Source organism: Heliangelus exortis, chromosome 16 (genome assembly GCF_036169615.1).
Source record: "Heliangelus exortis chromosome 16, bHelExo1.hap1, whole genome shotgun sequence".
NCBI lineage: Eukaryota > Metazoa > Chordata > Aves > Apodiformes > Trochilidae > Heliangelus > Heliangelus exortis.
This window is the reverse complement of record NC_092437.1, coordinates 6,348,976-6,357,902: the sequence shown is the minus strand read 5'-3', so window position 1 is coordinate 6,357,902 and position 8,927 is coordinate 6,348,976. Positions and strand designations below refer to the sequence as shown.

General features: G+C 41.1%; 1 long non-coding RNA gene across 1 annotated transcript in view; it reads right to left on the bottom strand.

The window, feature by feature from the left end:
* Window positions 1-4,821: 4,821 nt before the first annotated feature.
* The window catches only part of LOC139803488 (uncharacterized), a 156,439-nt gene continuing 152,333 nt past the window's right edge, over window positions 4,822-8,927 (bottom strand). Inside the window, exon 4 of the long non-coding RNA XR_011729021.1 lies at window positions 4,822-5,105. This is a non-coding gene — a long non-coding RNA (uncharacterized lncRNA). The remainder of the gene's footprint in view (window positions 5,106-8,927) is intronic.

Sequence of the window (8,927 nt, the reverse complement as noted above, 5' to 3'; positions counted from 1 at the left end):
TGTAAATGTCAATGGGGAGAAGGGGAAAAAAATTTCAACAAAGATTCTCTGTCATCTTTGTTTTGTGAGAAAAGATGTGAAGCCTGAGAATCTTGCAGTGAGAGTGACTTAAAGCCAGCCCGGGTGAAGGCTGTCAGGAATTTCTGCTCATCTGAACATATGCTGCTTCCATGCTCTCTTCAGTAGCCTTGCTAGCAGCCAGCTCAAAAGGCACTAATAGCTGCCCACCCAGTAGAGCACAAAAGCCTAAAGCAAAAATTTCTCAGGGCTGGGTTCAGAGAGTTAATTGCTGTAGTCTGGGCACCCTTGCCTGAACTCTGGTCATCTGAGGGCCTGGTTCTTGGGTGCACTCCAGGTGGCCAAGAGCCAGGGTTCAAGCAGAACCTTGCTGAAGTCAATTGAGTCTGTGTGAGTTCCACCTTGTCTGGGTGCCTGTTTCAGGGTCATGAGCTCTTTTCCAGTAAGAGAATGGCCAGCAAAGAATTGCTCACAGTGCTACTCAGCAAATAACTGGGTACAGTTAACAGATGGGAGAAGACTGAGACCTGTTCTCCAAAAAATAAGCTGAAAATCCTGAGATGTTCATTCCCTCTGGGGAACCTATGGCAGAATTTTGATATCTTAGAAGGGCTCTCCAGGTCCTCCGTGGAAAGCAGCAGAGCCCCTTTGCTGACCTGGAAACCAGGAGAGAGGCTGCAAGGGTTTTGGGTTTTTTTTCCAATGAGGTAGGATTTCCTTTCCACAGATTTTCTTATGCATCAGAAGCATTTATGCATAAATGTGAATTAATGGCCAAAAAAAAAAAAAAAAGGGAAAAATTCTAAGCATTTCTTCTGAACACACAGCAAAATGTGCACATAACAATCGTGCTGTGGGCCCTAATGGGTCTGCCTGTGCCATCTGTCACTGTAGCTCCCTTGGCTGGGCTGCCTTTCCTATGGTTTGCAGTGGAGCAACAAGAAGTGGTGAGTTATGAATGGTGTGAGGAAGAGATAAGTTGGACTTTATCAGTCAGACTGATTGATAGAATGAAATGGGAATACAAACCATAGGAACTACAGCTCCCACTGTGCATGCAGCGTGCTTCCATTTGGCAGACTTATTTCTTCAAAGATCAACAAATGTTTTCCATAGCCCTTGCAAAATATTTCTTCTGACCCAAAAAAGAAAAGAGGTTTTAAAGTCCCAGATAGGACATCATTCCTACATTCTAACATCACAACAGGTACACTAAAAAATCAATAAAACATTTTTTTATAGTGAATGGAAATTTTGCTTTTATGGAACTTCTGGGTTTCTGGTACTGAATCAAACTAAGAATCTCATAGCAACAGTTTGAGTAAGGCAGCTGGATGATTTTACACATAAAAAACATCCCTGCATTGAAGTACCCCAAAGGGAAACATCTTCACAAATGTTTCCAAGAAACGGTGAAGGTATTCATTAGCAGTTTTGCTTAATTTGAAGTATCATTTAAAAAGTATTTTCTAACATTTATTTGCCAGCAACAGCAAGGGGTTCTGATGAGGACCAGTGTCTCCTTCACTCTGGGCACTCTGCCCCAAGGAAGGCACAGCATGGGCCCCAGGATGCCAGTTAGTTTACTCTGGGGCTGGACCATCCAAAACCTCCTTGAACCTCACAAGAGAACATTTCAAGGACACTTGTAAGCAGATTTTTAATCACAAGGGGAAAAAACCCAAAGTATTTGAATTATTTATCCCCAAGAGTGTATTTTTAGAGAGAAGAGGTTAAAATAAACTGTATCTGTAGGAAGCCTTAGCTTGATTGAAAACCTCTCCATATATTTGGAGTCCTGTTTAATAAGCCATCCAGACAGAGGGAGCATTCTTCTGGAAAGCCCGTTTGGCACAGAAGTCTGCAGCAAGAGCTGAGCAGGCAAATCCCACGGCAGGGGAGAGACAGCACTTTTTGACCCAAACAATGTCTAGACAGCCTGAAAACAGATAAATTAACAGGCAAGCAGCAGCAGCATCACACAGCAGCAAAGCGGTGGATATTTGTCACCTCAGTGATGGGTTAAATGAAGATTCAAGGCCCTGGTATAGTCTTTATGAAACACAATGTACTCCAGCTGTCTCCCTCCCTCCTCCTGAGCTATTTACTGTGTTAACAGCTCCATGCAGAAAGTTCACATTCATTGACATAGGACCCATTTCCCATCTTTTACAGACTGCCCTAATGAGGCCGCAGGATCAGAACAAATTAGTGACAGAATTCCCCCATCCCTTGCTCAGGGTGTAGGAACAAATGTCCTTTCCTCCTTGCCGACCCTGCAGAATCTGAACTCGGAGCAGAATGCAGTGATTCATGGCAAATGAGAAGGGGGTTGTTCAGCCTAATGGTGTATCACTATTTTTTAACACAATTCCTGCCTGGGGATGCTGAGTTTGCTTTGCAGTCTGGCTCTCCTCTTTGAGAAAACACGTTTTGCTATATATAGTGAGGCTTGAAAAATAACTTCCGTTACTAAACCAGGCACAAATAGTTTCAGATGGCACTTTTGGTAGAGATGTGATTTCATTCACAGTGTTTACTGAAAATTATGCACACACAAATTACCTTAATGAGATGCAAACCTTGTCGCTTACATCGAGAGCACCAGTAACAAAATTCTGATAGCTGCCATGCTAGTATATTTAACATACAGAAAATAAATAATTTGTTACATCAGTGCTGTCAAAATGAAACAAGCCAAACTGTCATTAAAGCAGTTATCATTAAACCAGAGGCTGACTTCCAGAGCTGTTGTGAAAACAGCAAAAGAGCAATTTTCCTAAGTGCATTTCAAGTGATTGAGTAAAAACCAAACTTATGGTAGACTCTGTTACAGAATGCTACTTAAGGTGTTTGGATGATGATGATCCATAACACAGAAGCCTTCACACAGTACAGTTTTAATCCTTTTTTGTTGCTGAGCTTGAAAGCATAATAAAGATTGAGAGACTTTCTGTCTGTGAGACTCAATCCCACCATTCTCAAATATGACAGCAAGGAAGTTTTGTCTGTGTGAGGTTACGTGTGCATGGTGAGTGATGGAAGGGAGAGAGGCAGAGCTTCTTATATCATACCAGTTGCATTTTTGGCTCCTGCCATGCAGTATTTTCAATATTCTTCAATATGGTAGAAGTTATAAACATGTTGTATAATCACATAACTGGGCTGTGACCCATTTGTTAGCAGCATAGGAAAAATACATCAAAGTCACAGATAGTGTCTTCAGACAGGCCTTGACAGAGACCCATTGAGTAACAACCTCTGACATTGAAGTATGGATGATTTATGAAGGTGTTAAGGAATGTTTCTCTTTATATTTATATAAATCCCTGTTTAAACTATGTACTGATTAACTATGAAACACCACAAAAATAAAAGGAAAAATAATATATTGTTTTTAAAATAGTAGAGAATTGAGTTATGTGTAAGATGAGACCATGGCTGTTTTAGAGCCACACATAATGCTGAGAAGTCCTGAAGATCTGCTGCTCATTAATCAGATGTGAGGACAAAGTATAGCAGCCCCTAAGCTGCTATATACCATATATATATATGGTGTATATATATATATATATATACATATATATATACATATATATATATATATATATATGGTATGCCATAAGCAATGGTAACTTAACTACAAGTCAGCCACTCTCTGGAATTTGAATGCAGTGGTCATCACAAGTTCCATGACAAGCAGTGACAGGCTACACAAGCAAGTCCAGATATCCCAATGTTGTGGGAAATTCCACCCATGCAGACCTGGAGCTTTGATTTTATGAAGCTGAAAAGCTGCTGTTCACACTCAACTGGAGCACTGTTTGCCACCAAAGGAGGTTGAGACCATGTTCATTTGTGCCCCCTGAGCTAGGCAGAGTCTGAAGCAAGTGCATCACTTTCAAATATGTTATTGATCACAGAATGTGTTATTACAGCAAATAAACCCCATTAACCCCCTTTCATGGTGTAGTATCCCCTTTTTGTGCAAGGCACATACAAGCACAGAAAGGTACTGTCTTTCCTAAAATGTCTGAGATCTTCCCGATTTGGGGAGGCTGCATTATTGTTGGTGGGTATCTTTTGTGTTCTAGACTTATAAGTTCTTAGTCTAGTGTTATATTGCTCCACTGGAAGGTTTATAAGTCACACTACTTATCAAAGTTATGAGGATGCTGAATCATTTTTATTAGGCATCAAAGTCTCCCCCCCCACACCTTTCATTTCTTTAACTGAAAGCTTCATTAGATTGCAAAATGGCACCTCTGTGCTCAGACAGGGCTGTGGGCAAATCAGGTTCTTTCCTTTGTTAAATCTGATTGATTTATTTCACATATAAAATGAGCAGTAAATGTTCAAGTTCTAAAAAGTTATTTAGCAAGTGTCTGAGCGGAATGAAAATAGCTTTCTAAAATAGTGCAAATACTTATCATAAGCATATTAAAGAGACTCTTCATTTTCAGACATTACCAAATGCCCATAAATTGTTAGATATTCAAGCAGGGAGGTACCTGAGGAAGCTTAGGATAACAATTAATTACGAGACATGCTGCTCAAGCAGCTCTTTGCAACCCTGAGTTCTGCAGCAACTTAGGAAGGAAGTGGGTATTGCTCTTCTTATTCAGTGGCAGGGAAACAAGAGGCAGACAAGGGAGGACTGGTGTGAGATGGAATATTATCTCATCTCCCTCCAGCTGACCTGGGAGGCACACAGTAGGCATCACCCTACCTCCAGAGGACTCAGGAAGGACTATGCAGAGCTGAAGTCTGCTAGTAGACCTTTATTAAAGCAATTTGGGAGTGATATCACTCATATAGGATTGTGTTCTTTTATTTAGCCACTTGGCACTTAGTGTCTCATGTAAGCTTCCTCAGTCTAATGGGAAGAGATGAACATTTTGCAAGAGAATCTGATTCCACCGGGGGGCATGGATCTGCCCTCTGCAGGGTGCTGTCCCTGTGGGACAAGCTGTGGAAGTTCAGCTAAGTGTTTGCACCTCACCTGGGCAAAAGATGAGATAGATCCTGGAGCAGGGAGACCTTCAAAAGGCAGGAAGATGAGTGTGCACTTCAGGCTAGGCAGTGACCTGGAGGGAAGAATGGAAAACAGTCATGGAGAGAGAAGTCCCAGCTTGTAAATCAGCAGAGTGTGCCAAACAGTTTGAGAGAAAAGCAAACATGAAATTGCAGGGGACCAAAGGCTAGTTCCTATTTCATGCTGATTTTGCTACAGATGGCTTGTCCAACTTCAGAGTTCCTGTGCTCATAACTAGGTACTTTTCTTATCTCCTTCGACTGCATAATAGGAGAAGAAAAGCAAAACAAAAATGAGAGAAGCATATCAGAGATGACAAAGAATCGAAGGAAACAGAAAAACTCAGTTGAGAGAAGGTGGCAGAGGACATCTAGGGATTATGGCTGTAAAAAAAAAAACAGCTAAGAGCAGAGACTTTCATAGCAACTGAAAGGGAAATTAAAAAAAAGCACAACAAAAAACTCTGTCTCCTGTGGTGAAACTTCAGTGAAATGCTATTAAGGATAAATCTTTTATTGTATTGTCCTGCAGGCAGTCTGCTGAAAACTGAATTCTCAGCATAAATGGACTCTCCCACTATAAAAAAGGAAAAAAAAAATCTGCTTTCAGGACTGGCTCTATGTAATGGCTGCTGAGGTAGCCACAAGGGGATATTTAGGAGCAGTAGCAAGAAGTAGGTCTAGATATTTCCTGCTGAAATAAGGTCTTCTGACTGAGCAGACACATCAGATGTGTTTGCCACCAGCTTCCCATGGGCTGGCAAAAGACTGCAGTTCACAGAAAGGATTTAGCCCAGGGAGAGCGTTTAGTGAGGAAATAACTCCCTTTGCTCCATGATTTGTCAGGATCTCTTTTAATTGGGTCTTTGGCTGAGAGACACGGAAAAACAAATTAGCCTTGGTGGAATTACAGCTAGAATGGATTTGAACCCCCAGCTGTGGAAGAGAGAGAAAAGGTTTTCAAAAGGAAAGGGAAAATAAAATTTTTAAAATGTTGGTCTGGAGTAGGAAATCTCTATCTCAAAGAGATGGTGATGTAATGGGCTGCTGATTTAGCATAACTTCCCCAGCTATGATTACCTGGAATAGCCAGAAGCCACTGAGTCACCCTCTCCTAGAAGGTGACATAAGCAGGACATGGACAGACAAACAGCACATCTAGCCAAAGGCAGAACCACAAAATCTTGCCTTTTTTTTCCTTTCTTACTTAAGCCCTGGTGGCTTATTAAATTTATAATGTTTTTTTTGCCTCAGAATTTACATACGTGTGTTCAAACCTCAGCAAAGTTCTCACCACCCACCTCACTTGCTATTTTAAAAGAGAATTTGAGGTGAGATTTTAAGCCAGTTTAGAGGTGCCATTAGGTGTATAATGGCCATGTGTGGTCACAACAGTCACCTTTCAACTTGATAATGATTCTGTTTGCATGGAAAACATGGTCACCAAATGAACACATGTGCACACACACAGACACATCTGTTGCTTAAGTGTCAACCCCTGTTGCATCAAATTGATAGGCTTGTTCCTTCCAGTATATCTGCCATAGACATGAAATTCATTTGGAAAAGCATAAAAAAATGCAATTAGACTCTAAGAATGTTCTCTAAAGCTCCCAACAATTCACTCTCTACAAGGATGTGGCAGGAGGTTAAAGCAAGATGGGTGTTGGTCCCTTCTCCAAAGTCACTAGGGATAGGGGATAGTTTTTTTTAATAGTTTTTAGCCATTCCCTCATGGTTCCAAACTCTTCCCTTATTTAGGTCAGTGTGTCCTCACTTTCTCCTCCCACTTAGATAAAAGATCCATTTGCTCAGTATTTCTTTAAAAAAAAGTTAAAACCCCAACATCTCATACCTGAGATACTAATGCTGTTGCAATATGTTGAGCAAACTTATGCTGAGCAAAGAATCTTTTTATCTTTCCAAACATGTTTAGAATCTTGTGCTCATTAGTTTATGAAACAGCAAAGCTGCATTCTGAGTGTGTTATTTCATTAGCAGATCATGCTTGGATCATGAGTACAATCTCATTGCAGTTGGAAAGGTTCTGTCTCAGCTTCACACTCCATACTATACACATACACATTTTGTTACATATAATAATGTCCTAAAACCTCCTTTGATTATAAAATGTTCTTCTATTTGAAGTTTTCCATGTAAATTGGCTTTTAGTAGTGTGGTGTTAGTTTGTTTTTTTTCTCTCACCTTGGACAATAAAAGTAATTGTAGTTTTTACAGCTTGTTTCATTTTTAGGAAAGGAGCAGGGATTGCAAGGCAGGTTGCTGGCTGAACAAGAATTCATAGTTTATCCCAAAGTTGGTTCCCTGCTCAAGCCAGATTTAAATGCATTTTTCCTTATTCAGCATGATTAATTCTGATGCCAGAGGAATCTTGGTACATTTCCTAGAGATAAATCCACAAGCTGATCACTCAAAATGCAGAGCACTAGGAAAGAGGTCTAAAAGTAAAATACGATCAAAAATCTGCTATACATGTAACCTGCAGAGATTTAGGGGTTCTGGGTGTTTCAGAATGAGAGTTTCAATAAAGAAAACCTGTCTTCTAACCCAAAAATAAACTAGGACTGAGTAACACACAGTGGCAGGCATGGACTGGCTGTAATATGCTATAATTATATACAATTTCCTGCACAAAGAGTGATATTTCCAGGTAATTTCTGACTGGCCTTTAAAAACTGTATTTTGGGCATTAAAAAACCCCCTCAAATTTTATTTTAATGATGCAGTAAAGGCAAAGTAAGTCACACTCAGTGCAGTCTGTCAGGTGGGGTAGGGGAGAATTCATGGCTGCGGGGCAAGGTTGCTGCTTCCAGCCTGAACCTGGAAGCAGGGAAAGTGAATTTGCCACTTCAGGAAAAAGCTGAAGCTCTGCTCACATGGTCTGCAAGGAGTCTTCTCCTCAGGCCTTCTGATAAGTAGCACCTACTGAGTAGCCATGCAGGGATGCTCTGCAAGAATGAAAATGCCACTTAAGCAGAACCAGCTGCTGCTCTCCCTTCTTTGACTGAACAGCTGGCTGCACAGCAGACAGCAAAGCCCCTGGGGAGGAAGAACCTGTTAAAAGCCTGCAGGGGGAAAGCAATAGCAAGAAGTAACTCTACATCTCTGTTAGCATTTTAGGTTTGGGCAGGAGTCTATGTTTAAAGCAAATCAAAAAGGAGGAAGCAACTGAAACCAAGAAAATGCTTCCAACCCCTCTGCTGGAATAACTGCTCTGAGTGGATGTGCACAGTGGGGGCTGAGAGGTTCCTACACAGTGAGATGAGGACAAGGCAGCTCTGCAACACCTTCCAAAAAAAGCCACTTTCCTAATGTGAAACCTTAGCTCCCCTAAGCAGAGAAAAGCACAGACTGGCACGTGGTTAATCACACCAGCCTCCTAATTAGCAGCTAACAAGCATGGCATTGGTTGGAAGGTGCTCTGAAAGTGATTTGTGAGGGCATGTCTGGGGCTCCTGGAGGCAATACCCAAACATTGCCACACAGCCCAGAGAGTTGTTAAAGGGAAAGATAATTTTTCTACAGCATCAGAAGGTCTGATCCTTTCCTATGGAATCTCGATTGGCTTTAACAGTTGAATGGAAGCTGCTCACCCCTAGGACCTTTGAAACACTGGGCAGTTTTCTGCACTGCAACTTTACTCTCTCAGCACAGTGTTCTAATCACTAGCATTAGAGTCCTCTCTTCAGGATGTTCTGGAAGATGCAGTTTAAGCCAAAGAAGCCTTTTACTAGATGCTTGAACCAGGAAATAGCATTGTTCAACCATTTCCTGAACATTTGCAGAATTACTTGAGTGCACAAAATTAGAGATTGTTCATCCCCTTACTTGAGGACGATTTTAGTCCCTTGTAA